Here is a 24,712-nt window from a genome sequence, read left to right as displayed (position 1 = left end):
CCCAAACTAGGAAGATGAGATTCTGTCTTCCTGAAACCTTCTGAAAGTTGATTCTAGAATAAAGGGTGCAAATAATGGATTCATCCCAGCATTGACATTCTTCCTTTTTTACTACCTAAATTCTCAAAGTTAACCTGGTTCTTGGAGCATTCCCCTTGATTCTCTAAACAACCTCACAGCATTCCAAGAAATTCCTCTTCAGGTTAAATAGCCAAAACTGGGTTCCATGGTGGCGGACCAAGTACCCTAACTGAATCGGGAAAACATGTTAGAGTGACAAGAACAAGAGCCAGAGCAGACCTGTAACTTTCTGGCATTTCCCCACACAGAGCAGGCACAAGTCTCAGGCCCCTACCACTGTTCATTTCTCCACTTCATCTTCTTGCCAAGTGACAGCTTTTGTTACTGAGTTGCTGAAACATAACTGTGGTTGTGTAAAGAGTCCCCTTTACAACACCTCAGTTTTGTTTTGTTTTGCTTTTTTTTTTTTTTTCAGGCTTTTCTTCAGCTGCGGTGGACTTTGCCAAGTACCATGATCAATTGCCCAACATGTTCCAAGGGCAACTTCCACAGCACTTTGGCAGTTAATCACTAGTAGCTTTGCGTTGTTCTTTGTTTCATGTGCCATTGGTCCCATTTGTTTGTTTGTCCCTTGTTCTTTATACTTCTCATGCTGCTCAGCATAAGGTTAGCACTCTGAGGTTGATCTGAAACTACAAATATAAGACAATTGCCTCCTGTATCCAATATTTTAATTTCAGTAGTGACTCTGCTAAGGAGAAGGGACACTTTGTTGATGACTAGTATGAAGCCAGCATGTTTGTTAACCCTTTCTGCATCCCCTTCAAGAACACACTCATTTCATAAGGACATAGACAGAAGACCTGCTACCTGTGTTTCATAAATGCTCGCTACTGTGTATCTTGATTAGCTTCATTCAACATTCTAAAGCCCCCCTAAAATATCCCTCTTCAAAACTATATTAAACACATTCAACTCTCTATCTGAAATTTGTTCCCACTGTTAGCTCTTAGGTTTAATATTCTGAAGGTTGAAATGAGGCTAAAGTTTAATTGCAATCAGGAAGAAAACCCATTCATATTTGTAGTTTTGAAAATTTATACCAAAACTTATACCACTGAATAGAACCCAAGAAGCATTCTAACATTCTGTTTTATGTGCTTGGAATCTCTCAAACTCTATCAGACACTCAAAAATGAGCATACAGCCACCCAAGGGTTTGAATAACAAAGTTGGAAAAGGACAGCCAAAAACAATAAATTGGCCTCCGTGGTCTGAGCCAGAGTCAGCCATGTATAACTACTGAGCTGGAATAAATAAGACCTCTGTTGAAAATGGTAATGAGAATATCTTAAAAAAAAAAAAAAAAAAGACTCAAGGAATAAAGTCAAGAAAAATTACAAAACTTAGTTCTAAAATTTCTAAAATTTGTTATTTCTAAAATGTCTAAACATCAACTTAGTAAGTGGTATCTTGACTTCTATGCAACAAATTAGATGCTGATATAAATAAGGAAAACATTATTTTGATGCAGTCTGGGAGCTCCTGACATTAACACAGAGCATCTCCATAGAAAAGTGCTTTCTAAAAATTTCCCTAGAAGTACCATAAAAGCAAATGGACTGAGAACATGAGCCTATTGGTAGGCAGTGGATACAGCAAAAATAGCTCATCTTAAGCATTAAATGTCTTTAAGTTTTGTGTTTCTCATACAATATCATGGTAGCTTTGCATTAAACATTGGTATATATCTGTATTAAATTTTAGTGACTTAATTTGGGAAATTTTTGACATTTAATATTTTATTAAACTTTGTGTAAAGGCAATACTTGGGGAAGATGTGTCATGTTGATTCTAAGTGTTCTCAAACTCTGCACATCACCACTTACCTAAAGAGACACAAGAAGCCCAGGTTAATAAGCATAGTTTTAGCAGAATTCATTTATTTCCCAATCTATTGGCAAGCAACTACTAACTGATTACATGAATATAACATTAGGAAGCATCCTGAGATATGCATATTCCTAGAGGATTAGTTAAGGAATTGATTTGGCTGCTGTAATGGAAAGACCCAAAATAATAATAGCTTAAATAAGATATGTGTTTCTGTCTCGTGTAAAAGTCTTGGTTAATGTGTTGGCCCATGTTGGAAGCCAGGCTCCATCTGTCTTGCCATCCTGCCATCCTCAATGTGGCTCAAGGTCCCTCCTCTAGCTCTTGCCCTTGTGTTCGCATTCATCAGCAGACAGTCATTCTTTCCTGGAAGTTGCAGACATCATTCCAATTCAAATTGCAAATGCCCAGAATTTAGTCACATGGCCACACCTAGTTGCAAGAAAAGATACAATTTAACAAAATAATCTTATGCTCCAGAAAAGAAAGGAGGAAGGAAAGAAGAAGGGAGAAGGAGGGAGGACGGGAAGGAAAAGAAAAAGGAAAAAGCTATAATTAAATCATAAAGGGAAATGGATATTGGAGAATAACCAGCAAGTTCTGTCATATTCAACTTAAGTTATCAGTATGATAAGACCACTTCAGTAAAAGAATAAAAGAAATCATCCTCTAGATATTGTGGCTAAAATAGGTACAAGTGTTGACTAATATTCTATAGTTAACCAGCAATTAGAAATTTAATTTAATAAAAAGAGGTTCCAAGTTTACAATAACAATACTCAGTAATTAAGATCAATAAAGCAAAAGATGACACATAAATATTCTAACCCAGGTAGCATTATCAGTGAGCCTTAAAACCTTAAACTATAGGCACTGGTGGAAAATACCTTCATGAAAAGAAACAGAATGTATTAACAACTTATTTATTTTAGAAGTGTCAAATAAGAGAATGAACTTTATTGGAGTACTTTGCTAAGGTAAAAAACCAATGTCAAAAAAAATAAAACCTGGGTCAGCAAGGTGGCACAGGTAAGATGTCACAAGAAGCAGACTTTCAGATTGAGTGGAGCATGCAGAAGGCTGATTAAGGATTGCCCTTATGCAAAGGAAAGAAAGGAAAGAGAACTGGGCAGGAGAATAGTTGAATATGCTCCCATAGTCCCAACTAAGACCTCAACCAATGACATAGCAATGTTTGTTGGCCTATCAGAATTGTCCCAAGTTAGAGTGAGAATGACAAGCCCTTTATGTCATCTCATTGATTAGCCATTGAATGCGGACCATTTCTGGAAGGAGACGTTGCTTGGGAGACAAAGAATGCTTCAACTGAGATAAATCCTAAAGGCGACTAACATCTGATGGCTATCTTCTAGCAGCCTTTCCAGTTACTGGCCAAATAAGTGTCTCAACTTTTGCCGGTTTGTGTTTCTAGGAAGCAGACTTCAAAACATAGATAAAGGATGTTTGGGGAGTGTTCCTGAATACTTGTTAAAAGGAGAGGAAAGAAAAGCAAGAGCTGTGACACATCCCAGTGAGGAGCTTAGCAAACCTTGTAGGAAGCTCCTACAAGGTTCAGATTGGTTCAGATTGGTTGTTCTCTGCTGGGGGAAAGGATTGGGTCTTTACCTCCTATATTGATCAGTCAGTGGGTGTGGGCCATCCAGAAAGGGACACGACCTTGGGTGAGGCATATGTCTTCAGCCAAGGCAATTTCCAAAGTGGAAATACAGTTAAAGAGTATTGTCTGGCAGTATTCCCAGCAGCTGGGGAAATAGATCCTTCAACCCAGGAGGATCTGGGTGCATATCACAGTGTCTACCATGCAAGATACACTTAATATTTTCATTTCAAGGCCAAGGAAAAACTTAAAAATAAATCATTTTTTATATGAAGAACAGATTCAATAATTTTATCCATATGAAACTGAAAGCACTTGTTACCTTGCTTTTTTTCTCCAAAGAATATTTGGTAATATTCACATAAATTAAATATAAGACTGATATATGACCCTACTATATAAATATTTCTATTCCTTTCACTCCTCCATTCTATTCTTGCCAGCAATTTCCTGCCCTTATTTTCCTGCAAAAAAACAAAGCTATCAACCCTTAGTTCCCTCCCCTCTGTCCCTTAGACCTTGTTCTCAATGTCTTAGAAAATAAAACGTGATTCCTTTAAAAGTAAAGCACTCTCCACCTGCTCACCCCACCTTCTTGCAGCTCACACATTTTTTCACTCCCAGCCACCTATAAAGTTCATTTTTCCCTGATGATATCTCTCTATTTTGTATATTTCACACATTTACCCATTCTGAAAATGTCTTACTTGACTCTTCTGGTTTTTCTAATTACAGTCGTGCTCCCATCCTTTTCCCTGCCAAATTTTTTAAACTAGCAACATACAATCATGGACGTGTTTCTACAACCCCAGTCCACTCCCTTGTCCCCTGAAATCCTATTATACTTCTCTTAACATTCTTCCACCTACATGCTCCCCCCCACTCCCACAAAAGGCTAAATCACTCTCTTCTTGGTGAATTAAAGATATTTTTTCATAATCCTCATACTTGACCTTTAATTTAAGTACAGCAGGCCAGTGAACACCCATCTCGTTCTAAGACTGTACTTGACTGACATTGTTTTGGTTTTGTTTCATTTTTTCCTGAAGCCCACTGCTCATTTCTACCTTTTCTTTCTTTCCCCAGTCACTAACTGGGGAAATTGTCCAAAACTACCCTTGACCCTTTATCTAAAACATCGTTGCGTGTTATCACGTGTCATTATTTTAATCATTGCTCCTATGCTGATGATTCAGACTTGCATCTCCATTCTGTTATCTTGGGTAATTCTAGGCTGGATCTCCATTTACCTCAGGGACATTTATATATGCACAACCAAGTTTGCCTCCAAATCAACATAATCAAAAACAAATTTATCATCCACAGAAAAGATTCTTTCACCTCAGCCTCTTCAGCACTTTCATTCTTCTAGCTGGCCCAGGCAAAAAGGTTGAAGACACTTAAGAACACAAAAAACACAAAGTATGAAGGAAAAGAAAGCCACAACTATAACCCTAATATTGGTACCTCCTGAACACCAGATACAGTCTTGTTTGCCTTTAACCCCTTCATATTCCGACTAATCCTATATGTTGTTTCTGAATTTAAATAAATGTCAACATTTCATTCCCCTTTTCAAAACTTTCGTCCTAATTGTCTGAAGTATGGAATCCAAACTCATGAGTCTGGTCTTCAAGACACTCCTGAAATTAGTCCCACCCTTCACAGCCAACATCATCATACACAAACTTTCTGCTCTATGCCCATTCTCATTCTCAACTTAAAATCTTTCCTCATACTGTTTTCCTGAGAGGACATGACCTCCACCATTCATTTATTTTATTTAAACCTACTCTTCTCAGGATCTATATTAGGATTAAACTATAAATCGTACTCATTCTCTTCTAGCCCATTGCAACATTCTTCCCCTTATTTTTATAGCAAATCTCAACTGTCCACTATAGTAGCTTGTCACACAATGATTTGTGATACATGTAATTATACTATATGAATGTATCTTGTCATTTATGTTGTAAAGTCCTTAGAATACTTGACCAACATTATTGAGCACCTAAGACAAATTCAATACATACTTTCTGAGTTAAGATTAATTCTTATCCCATGTACCTATGTATTATTATTGTAAGAACAATGTAATGGGATGCAGAATTTCCTGTCCACAGCTTGAAAAAAGAAAAAAAGTAGAAGCAAATCCACACTTATGTATTATTAAATAGTGAGAGCAAAAGAAGTTAGGTATTATAAATACAATTATTTTTTAAAATTATAATTATTTTCTTATTATTGTGGTTTTCTTTTTTTTTTTTTTTCCTAATGAAATAAGGCAAAACTGTAATTAAACAACGGGAACACTGATGATAGAAATGCTATCTTGCTTTTTCTCACTTGGAACTCATCTACCTTTCAATTATTCTTAATGCCAAATAAACTCCTTATATATAAGTATCTTTCCTCTGAACAAATCTTAGTTTTTTTATATAATTTTTGTTAAAGAAGACCACACAAATGGGGAGGAAAGAAAACATTTGTCAGCCTTATGCTCGGACACTTACACTAAAATATTTTTGCCAAGAAGAAATAGACTAAACATACATCAAGCCAAATATAGACGCTTACTTTAGTGACTAGAGAGGTACTTCTTATGATTTAAGACATTAGACCAAAATTTGAGAATGTTTGGAAAGAGCATGCAATTGCTTTATGTTTCTGACAATCACTGTCCAAAAATCTGTACACCTAAAAGATGTACAAACACATATATATGGGTGGCTAATATTATTGTTTTAAGTTATATTTTAGTTTTTTAAACTAACTATTAACACTTTTGAGGACAGTTATTTTTATTGTTGTTTTGCTTTGGTGTTTTACTTTTTTAATGAAATATAAAGTTAATCGTGATCATTTTCTTTGGTCACCTCTGTCTTAGCATTTCCCAGCCCAAAGTTCAAACGCAAAAATTTGGGTTTTTTTAATACATACAGTATTGCCATTTTTCCTTCATATGGTCAGAATTTTTCAAAAGAGCTAGTTTCTATTAAATATTTCCATTTCTTTTAAGGCAAGAATGCTTTTTTAGGTATGGCATGGGAGTAGGTTGGGACAATAGTAACCCTTATTCATTTATTTGATACATATTTTTGAGCACTCACTATGTGCAAGGTTCTATGTGAAAGAGACACAGTCCTCATCCTCATCAAATTTGCATTAAAAAGAGTAGGAAAACATTAGTTATGCAATAACTGAATCATAATTGTGATAAGTTTTATAAAAAAGAAAAGTAGCTTGATAACCGGGAGACCCTTTAGAGCTATCCCCTTCTTCAATCATTGTTGCCCTATTCTTTATACCTGTGTTTTATTCCTATAAGAGATTTTATTTAAGCTACTTGTAATTAACCAACTTCAGAAGGTCTTCTGTGAACGACTCAGCATGACTCTGCAAACTTTTCAAAGAGATCAGAGTACAAGATTTTGAAACACAACCAACATGTTTTGACCAAGCTTAACCTTACAAGATTTGACCAGGGTAAGTTAAATATAAACAGGTATCTTTAGGAGTAACCATACATTAGACAAGTTCAAAATGTTGAATGACAAGCAGTCCACATCATAACCTCCCCCAGCTTCTCATTAAATACAAATGAACACTCACAAAAAAGGCACACACTGACAACTCTCAGAAAAACTGTGACTGATCATCATCCTAAAAACAGAATCTAAAAGAAATCAGCACTAATTATAAAAAAAGTTGGACCTGGATTGTGAAATATATATTGAGACTCAAACACAAAGCATACTAAATGCCTTGTGTTTGAAGTCTACTTGACAGAGAGTCTCTGTACCTCTCACATCACTGCTGCCCAAATTGAAATATGTGAAGGGTTACCCATGAGATCTTCTCTACCTACCAGAGAACAAGCAGATGGGCTAGGATCTCTGGGAACTGCTCTAAGAGACCAATATCTACTTCCAGGCACAGTCGGTGCTGGCAGCAGGCAGAGCAAACATCCTGCATGGGCAAGGATGCATAGGACCTTGAAGCAATACAACCATAACAAAATTTTTTAAATAAAAAAGGGGGAGGCGCCTAGGTGGCTCAGTCAGTTGGGTGTCTGCCTTCAGCTCAGGTCATGATCCTGGGGCCTAGAATCAAGCTCTACATGGAGTTCCCTGCTAAGCAGGGAGTCTGCTTCTCCTTCTCCCTCTGCTTCTCTCCCTGCTTGTGCTCTGTGTCATAAATAAATAAAATCTTTAGAAAAAAATCAAAAATTAGAGAAAATATGTCATATGCATAATAGGAAAATGGTTAATAGCCTTAAGATATAAATTGTGCTCAGTTAAAAAAAAAATTTGTAAACACACTATATTAATTTCCTAGAGCTGCTGTAAGGAATTATAAATTAGTGGCTTAAAACAACAGAAATTTTGGGACACCTGGGTGGCTCAGTCAGTTAAGTGTCTGCTTTTGGCTTCAGTCATGATCTCGGGGTCCTGGGATCAAGCCTTGCATGGAGCTTCCAGCTCAAGTGTGAATTTGCTTCTCCTTCTTCCTCTCCCTTTGTGATCTCTCTTACTCTCTCTCTCTCTCAAGTAAATAAAGAAAGTCTATTAAAAGTAAAATAAAATAAACAAAAAATGAAAAACCAGAAATTTATTCTCCCACAGTCATGGAAGCCAAAAGTTTAAAATCAAGGTTTCACAGTGAATATTTAAAGGCTTTAGGGAAAAATCCTTCTTTTCCACTCTTAGCTTCCTTCTGATGACTCAGGAGTCTCTTGATTTGTGGCTACAACACTCCAATCTTTGCCTCCATCTTCAGGTGGCTTTCTCCTCCATGTGTGTATCATCTACTCATATCCCTTATAAGAATATTTATCACTGAATTTAGGACCCACCCAAATAACCCAGGATGATCTCATTTTGAGATTCTTAGTTATAGCTGCAAAAAGTCCCATGCAGTGTAAGTGCCTGACATTACAAATTTTTGATTGTCAAGGCATCATTTTTAAAAAATTCATTTAAAACAAACAGATTGGCAGCAACTTTTAGCAAATAAACAAACAAAAACAAACAAATAAGTAGTCAGGCCCCCCACACTCATGAAGTTCTCATTTCAGAAAACCCAGGGCAACCTAGATAACGGTGGCTTGAATTACCCTGCAACCACTCTCCCACACCCTAATTGCCAAATTAAGCAAATTAGCCAATGATAAGTGGCCTTGAAACTTCAGATCCCATCCTTGGATCTTAATAATCCAAATCCCATCCTTGGATCCTAATAAAGGCCAAGGCCCAGCTTCTCCTTCTCTTCCTTTGTCTTTCCACCCTCCTCCCAATGTCCTCGTGTCATGTGCCTTTCAGGACCTATGAGTAATAAATCTTGTTCCTCAATTTTCCCTGATGGCTCTTTGCTGGAATGTATCCTGTGATATAATAGGAATTAAAAGGGCTAGTCCATCCACAACATTGATCCTAGTGGGGGAGAAGTCTGTGGGGTTTGCTACTAGTAATGCTGACTAGGTGGGAGTCTCAGAACATTCTAGTCAAGAGCATCACCATTAGTAGGCTGGAATGGACAAAATAACTCTTTCTCCAAATAAGTTCACATTTACAGGTCCCAGGGATTAAAATATGGACATGTATTTTGAGAAGTACCATTCATTCCTCTACATACCCTAATTAAAAAATAGGCAAAATATATGAACAGGCAATTCCCAAACTAAGAAATGTAAACCCTTTTAAAAAGTCATTAACCTCGCCTGGGTTGCTCAGTGGGTTGAGCCGCTGCCTTTGGCTCGGGTCGTGATCTCGGGGTCCTGGGATCGAGTTCTGCATCGGGCTCTCTGCTCGGCGGGGAGCCTGCTTCCTCCTCTCTCTCTGCCTACTTGTGATCTCTCTCTGTCAAATAAATAAATACAATCTTTAAAAATAAATAAATAAATAAATAAAATAAAAATAAAAAGTCATTAACCTCAATAAATACCAGATAAATGCAAATATAAATGATACTGCAATATTTTTCACTCTCAGATGTATGATGAAATCAGAGAACAATCTCCTTCTGTGACTAAATTCCAAAATTTATCTTGGAATACCTGGAAAATTGGTCCTCCAAGAAATTATTTTCTCTACATAATCCTCAAGTAGTGAGTGCAGAATAATAATAGACATACTTTGAATTTCCAATTTTGATTAAGTAACAGCTAAATAATATTATTTTATACCCTATGTCTCACTTTCAGGATTTTGACCTAGAGACCAACAAAAAGATAACTGCTCTGCATATTACTTTTCCCATTAAGTTTTTATCTCAGAAATTAAATGAAAACTTGAATACATGTTTAAATATTTAAATATATAAATATATAAGCTTACTCTTAAGGTTCTTTTATTAAAAAAAGAATCTTTTTGAAAGCCATATAACAATGAATCTCGGAACACTGAAAAAAATAAAATTAAATTAAAAAAAAAAAAGAAAACCACATAACAATTCCTTAATTTGATGGTTTTGCTAAATCATAAATTTTGCTTGAATATACCTCATGTTGGGAGTTAAGAATATATGCTAGTACAACCACCTCAGATAATAACATCTACTAACAGTGGCCAGATATATACTCTTTTGCCCCATTCTACACTAGGGATATATTAAACAAAAGTGTGTTTGTATCAACACTATTCATAATAGCCAAACACTGGAAATATCCATCAAACAGTAGTATGAGCAAATAAATTGTGGCCCATTCATACAATAGAATACAGCAACAAAAATAAACAAACTACTACTTCACACAACAACATGGGTGAATCTCACAAAATAAAATTGAGTGAAAGAAAACCAGACACAAAGAGTATATATTATATGATTCCATTTATATAAAGTTCACAAACAAGCAAAACTAACATATGAGAGATGTCAAGACAGTGGCCACTATTATGGCAGGTAATGCCCTTGAAAATATACATGGACACAAAAGAGGATGCTGGAAATGCTGTTTCTTTTTTCTTTCTTTCTTTCTTTCTTTTTTAATTTAGTGTTCCAAGATTTATTGTTTATGCACCACACCCAGTGCTCTTTGCCATATGTGCCCTCCTTAATACCCACCACCAGGCTCACCTATCCCCCCACCCTCTACCCCTCCAAAACCCTGTTTGTTTCTCAGAGTTCACAGTCTCTCATGGTTCATCTCCCCCCTTTCAAAAAGACTTATTTTTAATTTTTTAAGGAATCTCTCCCCTTTTTTCCAAAGTGGCTGCACCAACTTGTATTCCCACCAACAGAGAAAGAGAGTCCTGCTTTCTTCTGCATCCTCTCCAACACTTCTTGGTTATTGTCTTGTTAATTTTGGCCATTCTAACTGGTGTAAGATGGTATCTCCATGTGGTTTTTATTTTAATCTCCCTGAAGGCTAATGATGATGAATCTTTTTTCTTGTGTCTGTTAACCATTCGTATGTCTTCTTTGGAGAATTGTCTGTTCATGTGTTCTGCCCATTTTTTTGATGTGATTATCTCTTGTGTGTGTTGAGTTTGAGGAGTTCCTTATATATCTTGGAAATCAGCTCTTTGTCTGTAGTGTCATTTGCGAAATGCTGTTTCTTGATGAGGGCAGTAATTACCTGGAAGTCTTTACTTTGTGAAAATTAACTGAGCCATATACTTATGATTTATGTACTTTTTTTTTTTAATTTTATTTTATTTTTTTTTTATTTTTTTTTATACTTTTTTTATTTTTTATAAACATATATTTTTATCCCCAGGGGTACAGGTCTGTGAATCACCAGGTTTACACACTTCACAGCACTCACCAAATCACATGCCCTCCCCAATGTCCATAATCCCAACCCCTTCTCCCAAAACCCCTCCCCTCGGCAACCCTCAGTTTGTTTTGTGAGATTAAGAGTCACTTATGGTTTGTCTCCCTCCCAATCCCATCTTGTTTCATTTATTCTTCTTCTACCCACTTAAGCCTCCATGTTGCATCACCACTTCCTCATATCAGGGAGATCATATGATAGTTGTCTTTCTCTGCTTGACTTATTTCGCTAAGCATGATACGCTCTAGTTCTATCCATGTTGTCGCAAATGGCAAGATTTCATTTCTTTTGATGGCTGCATAGTATTCCATTGTGTATATATACCACATCTTCTTGATCCATTCATCTGTTGATGGACATCTAGGTTCTTTCCATAATTTGGCTATTGTGGACATTGCTGCTATAAACATTCGGGTGCATGTGCTCCTTTGGATCACTACATTTGTATCTTTAGGGTAAATACCCAATAGTGCAATTGCTGGGTCATAGGGCAGTTCTATTTTCAACATTTTGAGGAACCTCCATGCTGTTTTCCAGAGTGGCTGCACCAGCTTGCATTCCCACCAACAGTGTAGGAGGGTTCCCCTTTCTCCGCATCCTCGCCAGCATCTGTCATTTCCTGACTTGTTGATTTTAGCCATTCTGACTGGTGTGAGGTGATATCTCATTGTGGTTTTGATTTGTATTTCCCTGATGCCGAGTGATATGGAGCACTTTTTCATGTGTCTGTTCGCCATCTGGATGTCTTCTTTGCAGAAATGTCTGTTCATGTCCTCTGCCCATTTCTTGATTGGATTATTTGTTCTTTGGGTGTTGAGTTTGCTCAGTTCTTTATAGATTCTGGACACTAGTCCTTTATCTGATATGTCGTTTGCAAATATCTTCTCCCATTCTGTCAGTTGTCTTTTGATTTTGTTAACTGTTTCCTTTGCTGTGCAAAAGCTTTTGATCTTGATGAAATCCCAGTAGTTCATTTTTTCCCTTGCTTCCCTTGCCTTTGGCGTTGTTCCTAGGAAGATGTTGCTGCGGCAGAGGTTGAAGAGGTTGCTGCCCGTGTTCTCCTCAAGGATTTTGATGGATTCCTTTCGTACATTGAGGTCCTTCATCCATTTTGAGTCTATTTTTGTGTGTGGTGTAAGGAAATGGTCCAATTTCATTTTTCTGCATGTGGCTGTCCAATTTTCCCAGCACCATTTATTGAAAAGGCTGTCTTTTTTCCATTGGACATTCTTTCCTGCTTTGTCGAAGATTAGTTGACCACAGATTTGAGGGTCTATTTCTGGGCTCTCTATTCTGTTCCATTGATCTATGTGTCTGTTTTTGTGCCAGTACCATGCTGTCTTGATGATGACAGCTTTGTAATAGAGCCTGAAGTCCGGAATTGTGATGCCACCAACGTTGGCTTTCTTTTTCAATATCCCTTTGGCTATTCGAGGTCTTTTCTGGTTCCATATAAATTTTAGCATTATTTGTTCCATTTCTTTGAAAAAGATGGATGGTACTTTGATAGGAATTGCATTAAATGTGTAAATTGCTTTAGGTAGCATAGACATTTTCACAATATTTATTCTTCCAATCCAGGAGCATGGCACATTTTTCCATTTCTTTGTGTCTTCCTCAATTTCTTTCATGAGTACTTTATAGTTTTCTGAGTATAGATTCTGTGTCTCTTTGGTTAGGTTTATTCCTAGGTATCTTATGGTTTTGGATGCAATTGTAAATGGGATTGACTCCTTAATATCTCTTTCTTCTGTCTTGCTGTTGGTGTAGAGAAATGCAACTGATTTCTGTGCATTGATTTTATATCCTGACACTTTACTGAATTCCTGTATAAGTTCTAGCAGTTTTGGAGTGGAGTCTTTTGGGTTTTCCACATATAGTATCATATCATCTGCGAAGAGTGATAATTTGACTTCTTCTTTGCCGATTTGGATGCCTTTAATTTCCTTTTGTTGTCTGATTGCTGAGGCTAGGACCTCTAGTACGATGTTGAATAGCAGTGGTGATAATGGACATCCCTGCCGTGTTCCTGACCTTAGCGGAAAAGCTTTCAGTTTTTCTCCATTGAGAATGATATTTGCGGTGGGTTTTTCATAGATGGCTTTGATGATATTGAGGTATGCGCCCTCTATCCCTACACTTTGAAGAGTTTTGATCAGGAAGGGTTGTTGTACTTTGTCAAATGCTTTTTCAGCATCTATTGAGAGTATCATATGGTTCTTGTTCTTTCTTTTATTGATGTGTTGTATCTCATTGACTGATTTGCGGATGTTGAACCAACCTTGCAGCCCTGGAATAAATCCCACTTGGTCGTGGTGAATAATCCTTTTAATGTACTGTTGAATCCTATTGGCTAGTATTTTGTTGAGTATTTTCGCATCTGTGTTCATCAAGGATATCGGTCTATAGCTCTCTTTTTTGGTGGGATCCTTGTCTGGTTTTGGGATCAAGGTGATGCTGGCCTCATAAAATGAGTTTGGAAGTTTTCCTTCCATTTCTATTTTTTGGAACAGTTTCAGGAGAATAGGAATTAGTTCTTCTTTAAATGTTTGGTAGAATTCCCCCGGGAAGCCGTCTGGCCCTGGGCTTTTGTTTGTTTGGAGATTTTTAATGACTGTTTCAATCTCCTTACTGGTTATGGGTCTGTTCAGGCTTTCTATTTCTTCCTGGCTCAGTTGTGGTAGTTTATATGTTTCTAGGAATGCATCCATTTCTTCCAGATTGTCAAATTTATTGCCGTAGAGTTGCTCATAGTATGTTCTTATAATAGTTTGTATTTCTTTGGTGTTAGTTGTGATCTCTCCTCTTTCATTCATGATTTTATTTATTTGGGTCCTTTCTCTTTTCTTTTTGATAAGTCGGGCCAGGGGTTTATCAATTTTATTAATTCTTTCAAAGAACCAGCTCCTAGTTTCGTTGATTTGTTCTATTGTTTTTTTGGTTTCTATTTCATTGATTTCTGCTCTGATCTTTATGATTTCTCTTCTCCTGCTGGGCTTAGGGTTTCTTTCTTGTTCTTTCTCCAGCTCCTTTAGGTGTAGGGTTAGGTTGTGTACCTGAGACCTTTCTTGTTTCTTGAGAAAGGCTTGTACCGCTATATATTTTCCTCTCAGGACTGCCTTTGTTGTGTCCCACAGATTTTGAACCGTTGTATTTTCATTATCATTTGTTTCCATGATTTTTTTCAATTCTTCTTTAATTTCCCGGTTGACCCATTCATTCTTTAGAAGGATACTGTTTAGTCTCCATGTATTTGGGTTCTTTCCAAACTTCCTTTTGTGGTTGAGTTCTAGCTTTAGAGCATTGTGGTCTGAAAATATGCAGGGAATGATCCCAATCTTTTGATACCGGTTGAGTCCTGATTTAGGACCGAGGATGTGATCTATTCGGGAGAATGTTCCATGTGCACTAGAGAAGAATGTGTATTCTGTTGCTTTGGGATGAAATGTTCTGAATATATCTGTGATGTCCATCTGGTCCAGTGTGTCGTTTAAGGCCTTTATTTCCTTGCTGATCTTTTGCTTGGATGACCTGTCCATTTCAGTGAGGGGAGTGTTAAAGTCCCCTACTATTATTGTATTATTGTTGATGTGTTTCTTTGATTTTGTTATTAATTGGTTTATATAGTTGGCTGCTCCCACATTGGGGGCATAGATATTTAAAATTGTTAAATCTTCTTGTTGGACAGACCCTTTGAGTATGATATAGTGTCCTTCCTCATCTCTTATTATAGTCTTTGGCTTAAAATCTAATTGATCTGATATAAGGATTGCCACTCCTGCTTTCTTCTGATGTCCATTAGCATGGTAAATTCTTTTCCACCCCCTCACTTTAAATCTGGAGGTGTCTTCGGGCTTAAAATGTGTTTCTTGGAGGCAACATATAGATGGGCTTTGTTTTTTTATCCATTCTGATACCCTGTGTCTTTTGACAGGGGCATTTAGCCCATTCACATTCAGGGTAACTATTGAGAGATATGAATTTAGTGCCATTGTATTGCCTGTAAGGTGACTGTTCCTGTATATGGTCTCTGTTCCTTTCTGATCTACCACTTGTAGGCTCTCTCTTTGCTTAGAGGACCCCTTTCAAGATTTCCTGTAGAGCTGGTTTGGTGTTTGCAAATTCTTTCAGTTGTTGTTTGTCCTGGAAGCTTTTAATCTCTCCTTCTATTTTCAATGATAGCCTAGCTGGATATAGTATTCTTGGCTGCATGTTTTTCTCGTTTAGTGCTCTGAAAATATCATGCCAGCTCTTTCTGGCCTGCCAGGTCTCTGTGGATAAGTCAGCTGCCAATCTAATATTTTTTCCATTGTATGTTACAGACTTCTTTTCCCGGGCTGCTTTCAGGATTTTCTCTTTGTCATTGAGACTTGTAAATTTTACTATTAGGTGACGGGGTGTGGGCCTATTCTTATTGATTTTGAGGGGCGTTCTCTGAACCTCCTGAATTTTGATGCTCGTTCCCTTTGCCATATTGGGGAAATTCTCCCCAATAATTCTCTCCAGTATACCTTCTGCTCCCCTCTCACTTTCTTCTTCTTCTGGAATCCCAATTATTCTAATGTTGTTTCGTCTTATGGTGTCACTTATCTCTCGAATTCTCCCCTCATGGTCCAGTAGCTGTTTGTCCCTCTTTTGCTCAGCTTCTTTATTCTCTGTCATTTGGTCTTCTATATCACTAATTCTTTCTTCTGCCTCATTTATCCTAGCAGTTAGAGCCTCCATTTTTGATTGCACCTCATTAATAGCTTTTTTAATTTCACCTTGGTTAGATTTTAGTTCTTTTATTTCTCCAGAAAGGGCTTTTATATCTCTCGAGAGGGTTTCTCTAATATCTTCCATGCCTTTTTCGAGCCCGGCTAGAACCTTGAGAATTGTCATTCTGAACTCTAGATCTGACATATTACCGATGTCTGTATTGATTAGGTCCCTAGCCTTCGGTACTGCCTCTTGTTCTTTTTTTTGTGTTGAATTTTTATGTCTTGTCATTTTGTCCAGATAAGAGTAAATGAAGGGGCAAGTAAAATACTAAAAGGGTGGCAACAACCCCAGGAAAATATGCTTTAACCAAATTAGAAGAGATCCAAAATCGTGAGTGGGGAGAAAGGGGATAAAAAGAGGTTCAAAAAGGAAGAAAGAAAAAAAAAAAAACAAGAAGAAAAGAAAAAAAAGAAAAGAAAAGAATTTTTAAAAAAAGAAAACACCTAAGAAAAATGTGAAAAAGAAAAATATATATATTAGATAAACTAGTAAAAAATCGTTAAAAAAGAAAAAGGTAACAGTTAAAAAAAAAAATTTTACCCGAAGGCGAGAAAAAAAAAAAAATGAAAAAGAAAAAATCAAATTAACTGCAAGACTAAAAAAAATCCCAGGAAAAAAGCCATGAGTTCCGTGTTTGGCTTTCTCCTCCTCTGGAATTCTGCTGCTCTCCTTGGTATTGAAACCGCACTCCTTGGTAGGTGAACTTGGTCTTGGCTGGATTTCTTGTTGATCTTCTGGGGGAGGGGCCTGGTGTAGTGATTCTCAAGTGTCTTTGCCCCAGGCGGAATTACACTGCCCTTACCCGGGGCCGAGGTGAGTAATCCGCTCGGGTTTGCTTTCAGGAGCTTTTGTTACCTGAGCGCTTTCCGTAGAGTTCCGGAGGACGGGAATACAAATGGCGGCCTCCTGGTCTCCGGCCCAGAGGAGCCGAGAGCCCAGGGCCCCACTCCTCAGTGCGCCCTCAGAGAACAGCGCCCAGTTACTCCCGTCTGCCTGACCTCCGGCCGCGCTCCGAGCTCACCGAGCCTGCGACCGGTTCAAGGTAATACCGAGCTGCGAGCTTACTGTCGGCTCTGTCTCTGTAGCCGGCTTTCCCGTTCCAATACCCGCAAGCTCTGCGACACTCAGACACCCCCGATCCTTCTGTGACCCTGCGGGACCTGAGGCCACGCTGACCCCGCGTGGGTTTCGCCCCGGTTTAGCCTCTGGAGCGATGTCCCTCAGCGGAACAGACTTTTAAAAGTCCTGATTTTGTGCACGGTTGCTCCGCTGCTTGCCGGGAGCCGGCCCCTCCCCCCCGGGGTCTATCTTCCCGTCGCTTTGGATTCACTTCTCCGCCGGTCCTACCTTTCAGAAAGTGGTTGTTTTTCTGTTTCCAGAATTGCTGTTCTTCTTCTCTTCGATCTGCCGATGGATTTTCAGGTGTTTGCAATCTTTAGATAAGCTATCTAGCTGATCTCCGGCTAGCTGAAGCAGTCTCAGCTTGCTACTTCTCCGCCATCTTGACTCCTCCCCTGATTTATGTACTTTTTAAAAATATAATGTATATGTTAAAATTCTGAACCAGTACTTCTTAGCCTCTTTCCTTTGCATGACCAACAAATAAACAAATGTCTGAAGGAAAAAAGAAGCAGAGAGGGTACTTCCTTTTTCTCTGAGAGCTTCAACCATCAAATCTCAGTGTGAGAATGATTTTGATACATTTGTTAAAGGCAGTGGCAGAAATAATTTAAGTTCATTTGTTTGCTTGCTTGCTTAGGATTGGATTGGATGAGACAATACCTACCAAATACTTAGCATAGATGTACTTAGCACAAACAGTCCTAAATTAAGTCGAGTTTATACTTTACCACCCAAAACAGGATATTCCTGAGAGCCCAAGACTGCTATTAATAAACACACTGGATCACAAACATACCTTAAGATTTCTCAGAGACGGGGCACCTGGGTGGCTCAGATGGTCGGGCATCTGCCTTTGGTTTGGGTCATAATCCCAGGTTCCTGGATTGAGCCCCACATCAGGCTCCCTGCTCAATAGAGAGTCTGCTTTCTCCTCTACCTCTCTCCCTTTCTCATGCTCTCTCCCTCTCTCAAATGAATAAATAAAAATCTTTAAAAAAAAATACGATTTCTCAGAGACAAACTGAAAAGTATGGTCACTGTAAAGCTAAATAAATTATGACATGTCAACCTATAATAGGTTATAGTTTTTTCATTATAAAAGTGAGGAAGCCATGTTTTCACATAAAGCAATTATAGGTCAGTTATAAAACATTTATCTCTGTAAACAATGTATAGCTGCTCTCACACTCAAGAAAAGAAGGCTCTGAAGAAGGGACACCATCAGACTTCAGCCCAGGACAAGAAGTAACTCTGGTGCCAGTGTTTTTCCTAGCTCCATAGACTGTGCTGGAGAACTGAATTCAGATGACCAGAAATCAAGCATCCTCATCTCTTCTGGAGGACATAATCTTTATCACTTAACCATATTTCTTCATATTAAGTATCTTTGTGTTTAATTTTAATTTTTATTTATAAGTTGGTAGCCCAGTAGTCCTACTAGCATGGTTAATACAAGTGTATTGTTATAAATTCTATTGCATGTCACAGGGAAATGCCTGGAATCCCATTAGCTGTGATTTAGCACATTTAACACAAATTTTCATGTTTACGCCTAACTGCAATTGTGTCTCTTCTTGCTGACACCAAGATCGCCTGGGTGGGCCTGAAAAGTCGATGACACTGGGTGGCCAAGTGTGGCAAAACAGCAGAAGACTGGGAAATAAGACAGAAGCAAGTTTGGGTCCCACATGTTGTGCTCATTTCCTGCAAATATTGGCTATACTTGGGCTTCCTTTCCCTGATGTGTATAAACATGGCTTTTCCCTGGCATTCAAAGATGACATCACAAACCAATAAAAGAAAATCTCCTCTTTTTTTTTTTCCCTCCCCCAAATTAAGAAATAAGTTTCTGCTGTCCCATACTCCTCTTTCCTCAGTTTGCTGTTATGGTATAAAGTAGCTCTTTCTATAAGAAATTCTTTTATTAAGTCAGATACAGAGATAATTGGACAAGGTCATTATTACACAGTGTTCTTTCTCTGACCTTTTATGATATCTGGTTGCCAAAGACATTCAGAAAACATCAGTCTACTATAAAGTCTACCCAAAATACATAATTTTATTTTTCGTATTTTACCAAGCCCTATTCTCCTGCATTCAACTTCTGAAACAAGTTTGGCATGAAAAATACTGATTTAATTCACCATCCTCCTCCTGCCTTTTTTGCTCCTTGTTTACTTCTCAGACTATAAGCTCCTTAAGGGGAAAATGCATAACAAATCTTCTTTCTGGTTGTAAGAGAGCTACTTAGCCTCATCAGCACATATTTATTGAATGAAGGAATAAATGGACAAGGAATCATCAGCCCCAGATTGATGGCCAGCCCATCAGTACAGGGTAGCTCTGCAAGCACACAGCAATCACTTCAGTGAGCCTCATCCTGGATCCCCATTGAAAGATCAGCGTTTCAAACCTGACAAAGGGATAACTTGGAGGAGATGGTGGCCTAAAATTATGTACCTGGCTCTTCAACTTCCATACCTGTTTCTGGAGTAACCCAATAATTAAAGAGCATTCAAATAAATAAATAAATAAATAGCATCCTAGAGGAATCCAAGCATGAAAGGGGGGTAGGTAGAGATGGTGGGATTAAGATACAGTCTAGGGACCAGTGGGCAAGGAGAAGGCCCAGGTCTCTGGAAGCCTGTTAGAAATAAGTATATGCCCATTTACCTGTGTTTGCAGAATAAAACCCTTGTATACTAGAAGACTAGATTTGCTTTCACTGTATTCAAATGTGCAGCAACAACAAGACATGGTACTTTATTTCTCTAAAAGTGAGAAACATAATCTGATCTTTTATCCAATCATTTGTGACACCCAATCTGATGGGTAGCAGGGGAAACAAACAATACTTCAGTTCAATAGATTAACTTGGTTTGAAGCAACAGTTTAAACAGTTCCTTGAGAGCAGTGCTTGGTTTCCCAATTCCTCTTCTCTAAGATTGCTTCTAGCTACATGAGGTTGAGGCACAGCCATCAGTGCCTTATGCCAGAAAAGAAGAAATCCAGTATTTGAATCTACATGGTACTGTCTGTGTCTCCTGTACCCTGTAGCTGAATGGTGGCTCAGACAACCCCTGGCCCAAGCCTGCTGCTCTGAACTGGCCCCACCCCGGGGCATCTGCCTGTTCCTGGAACGTGTGATGGTAGCACTCAAGGCCTGATCCCTCCAGCTTCATCACAGCTTAGTCATTTGCCTCTTCTCTCTATCATGCCAACACCTCTCTGATTCTCTCCCATGTCCTTTGCCAGCCCTTGACCCTACCACCTCATTGTGGAAAGACCCCAGACCCACCTTTATAAACCCGTCTGTACCAACTGCCCTTTTATCTATCGACCAAGGTTTTAATGTTTCTACCAAAATAATCCTTCACTTACCCCCCTGAAATCCATATGATTTTACTTTCTCTTTCTTCTTCCTCATGTTTTGACATGAAGATGAAAACATATTACATACACCAATTGCATCCCTTCCAGCTTTTCTGGGTAAGCTTTTCTAAAATCAGTGCTCCAGGAGCAAGCTTTTTAGATTTCATTGCAACCTTTGAGTTTCTAAAAACAATCACAGAGTGTTTTTCATTTGGGGGTTTTGTTGTTGTTGTTTAACTCAAGTACATTACTTACCTGGTGTGAGATAAGGATTTTCCTTCTTCATGATTTCATGAAATTAATCCTTCTACAACTCCTTCCTCATCCTTCAAAATAAGACAAGAAGGAATAGATAAAGGGCAACGCACCTTGCGCTGCCTATCTGTGATAATGCTAAATAAAATGTTCAAGCCTCATGCACAGGTGCTGTGAGGCCCAGTGGAAATGTACCTGTTTTTGCAGTTCAAAGTGAAGACTTTAAAATAGATAGATGGAGAGAGAGAGAGAGAGAGATAAAAGGAAACAAATCATTTCTTCCACCAGTGTTGAAAAAAATCTGTACAATGGTGTTACCTGATTTAAGGTAAAACTTAACTGAAATTTAAAGTCTCCCTTTTCAACAATGAAAGATCTCTGATACCAGATGTGACCACAACATGTCTTGGATCAATATCAGGCACAGGGGCCCTGAAGCCACATTCACTGTAAATCTAAGGTAAATCTTCTATATCCCCACTCAGACATCAGCCACCACACCCAAAGCAAGGAGCCAGGCCTCTCCAGGTGGTATTTTGGTCACCAAAATGCCAGTCTTCCATGTTGATCTTGAGACTTTTAGGTCAATCTTCTTGGGGAGAATTTGGAGGAAAGAAGGTAGGAGATCAAAATACCAGCTGTAATGATAGCTCAGCTAAGTATAAGACAGGGGTCTGACTCAAAGCCACAAAAGCTTCCAGCTCCTTCCTTCTTTCCCCTGGCAGATCAGCCATCAGAGAATAAGAGCTTTGCTCTGATGAAAACCCCACTTGAAGGAGAGGAGAGTGGGAAGAACCTCTGGACTGTGTAATTCTAAAATAGTTCACAGCCATCTGTGCCTGTGCAAGTGGCCTGGGGTACCCATAACAAAGTACTACAAACTGGGTGGCTTAAAATATTCTCTCACAGTTCTGGAGGCTAGAACCTGAAATCAAGCTGTGGGCAAGGCCATGCTCCCTCCTAAGTCTCTTAAGGAGGACGCTTCCTTCTCTCTTCCACCTTCTGGTAGCCCAGGTGTTCCTTGGCTTGTGGCAGCAAAATTCCAGACTCTGTCACCCCCTTCATTTTGTTCCCTACCTAGGTCTCTCTGTCTCTTTCACTTTTAATAAGGATAGCAGTTGTATTGGATCAGAGCCCAGATGAACAACTTCATCTCAACTTGATTGCATCTGCACAGACCCTATTTCAAAATAAGATTGCATTCACAGGTACTGGGGGGTTTGGACTTCCACAGATTTTTTGGAAGGTATACTTCAATCCATAAAAATGTGCATGACCTTTAGTACATTTATTCCACCTCATAGAGAAGCCAGGATAAAGGGATATCAAAATTTTGCCTTCCAGTATGGCAGATAAAGTATGTTTTCCATTGAGAGGATCCAGTGAGGGGGAAATGAAGAGCAAAAACTTTCCAAAAAAAGACACTTCCTTATTTTAAGGACAAGTGTCAAGGAAGTAATATTAGAAGAGAAAGTTTATATTGCCATTAGAATAGATGAAGAGGAACTGGCAGGGACTTCTTTAATAGCACCTGTGTGTTTATCTAACACTTTAGGGGTTGATCTAACTATGGATATAAATCATTTAATGTACTAAAACTAAATTTGCCTGTTTCCATCATTTATAAAATTAGGTTGATCTAAAGAAATAACTGACTTATGGTTAAGTATCAGGCATGTAAAAAGCAGAAATACTATCAATGTCAATAAAAATCAATACATGCAAATTTAAACAAGTAGCTATTGTTTTTGTCTGTCAAATTGGCAAAGATTACAAAAAAAACACCCTAGTATTCTTGATTAACAAGAGTATAGATAAGACATCCTCCTTTATACCACTGGTAAGAATGGAAATTATAATCTTATGGACAATAATTTAGTAATAAATATCACATACTTTATGAAAAGACTTTCCATATGACCCAGAAATTCTTTCCCTAGGAAATTATCTTAGGGAAAATCTAGTGCATGTGTACCAACTCTTAGTTATAAGAATTTTCATCACATTATTTTTAATAAATAGACACAAACTAAATACTTACAAGTAAATAATAATATATCCATGTGATAAACTCTGATTGTTGTCATGTTTTAAAATGATTCTATAGAACAAGGATCAGAAAACCATAGCCCATGGGTTAAATCTGACCCCCTGCTGTTTTTGTGAATAAAGTACCATTGGAACAGAATCATACACATTCATTTACACATTGTGTATTGTTGACTTATCAGGGTTAAGTAGCTGGGATAGTATTGCCCACAAATCATAAAATATTTACCCTCTGGGGGTGGCTGGGTGGCTCAGTAGGTGAAGCGTCTGCTTTCAGCTCCTGTCATGATCCCAGAGTCCTGGGATCAAGCCCCACATCAGGCTTCTTGCTTAGTGGGGAGTCTGTTTCTCCCTCTCCCTCTGCCTGCCACTCTGTCTACTTGTGCTCTCTCTCTCTCTATGTCAAATAAATTTTAAAAATCTTAAAAAAATATATTCACACTCTGGCCCTTTATAGAAAGTTTGTTGATTCCTGCTACAGACAAAGGCATATGATATGCAGGAAGTTGTCAATTATGTTTATGAAAAAGAATAGTACAAAGTAATGTGCTTAATGGGAGTCTATGGTTTTAAATACATTTATTTAAAGATTTATGTGTATATGCATATGTAAGTCACCATATTGACTTATATTTTTCAATTTATTGAAAAACACATTTTTCACCACATTTTGGTGTATCTTTAATACACCAAAAATTAATAGTCCTTATCTCAAGAAAATGACATGTTTTTCTTTCTTTTTTTTTTATTTTCTATCTTTTCCAAAATGTCTGCAGTAATATGTGTGTATACACATAAACATATTTTTAAAAATAAATACTACTAATTCAAAAATTGATTTAACTTTGAGCCAATTGCTTAACCTCTCTAAGCTTTAGTTTTGGCCACTGTTAATATGCTCTTCATAGGCCTATTGTGCACAGTAGTTAAGAGATACTATACATAAAATGCATGGGAGTATCTGGAACTTTCTATCAACCAATAGAGTGTCAGTGGAGAGTCCCGACAAAGCCCTGGAAACATCTGCAGAGTCAACTCCAGAAAAAAGTATAAATAAATATCCACATCTGATAGAGTAGTATCAAAGTTCACATTTAGTTTTTATTTAAGCAACTGGTCTGACTAAAGGCACATTAGGGGGCTTTCTTCAGAAATGGGGCTGTGCCTCACTTTGGTGAGAACATTTAGGTATTGTGTTTAGACATGTATCATATGATTTTTACAACATAGGTATAAAATGGCCAGTTTGGCTCAATGATTATACTAAGAATCCTAAAATCATAATTCATCTGTCTTTCAAAATGAACCTCAACTACATCAAGATTTCTTTGAAACTAAGGAACACAATCACCTTAGTGAGAAAGCACTTGTGTACTAGGCAGGCCCTATGTAAGCACCATGAAAGAGTGAGGTAAGAGATGTTATTCCAAAATTCTTCAGTTGCTTTCTCTCCCATAGTTAGAGTGAAAAATGTTGTTTTGTCTATTTTGAGGTTTCATTTATCTTCTGGAAAATATAATATTTCATTAAACCAGTGTGTGTCCACAGTTTCTTTTCATTTCTTTTTAATGTCCTCCCATTATCAAGTTGCCCAGAAGCCTTTCCAGATAAGGATGCAAAGGGTATCTGAAAAGAATGCAAAGCCAGACCAAATCCTTACAGACCGAAAAACCTAGGAATGCATAAATTATATAAATTGTGTGTTCTTGTCACACACAGTCAAAACGACTGTTGGTGCCAGCTGTCTTTACATCAAAGAGGATATTTTGATCTCTGCTGGGAACTAGCCATATAATTATTTCTTGTTTCTTTAACTCTCCAACTACTGTTCATTGTAGGTAATA

This window comes from Mustela lutreola, chromosome 3 (assembly GCF_030435805.1).
Source record: "Mustela lutreola isolate mMusLut2 chromosome 3, mMusLut2.pri, whole genome shotgun sequence".
Lineage (NCBI taxonomy): Eukaryota > Metazoa > Chordata > Mammalia > Carnivora > Mustelidae > Mustela > Mustela lutreola.
Note: the sequence above shows the minus strand (reverse complement) of the source record.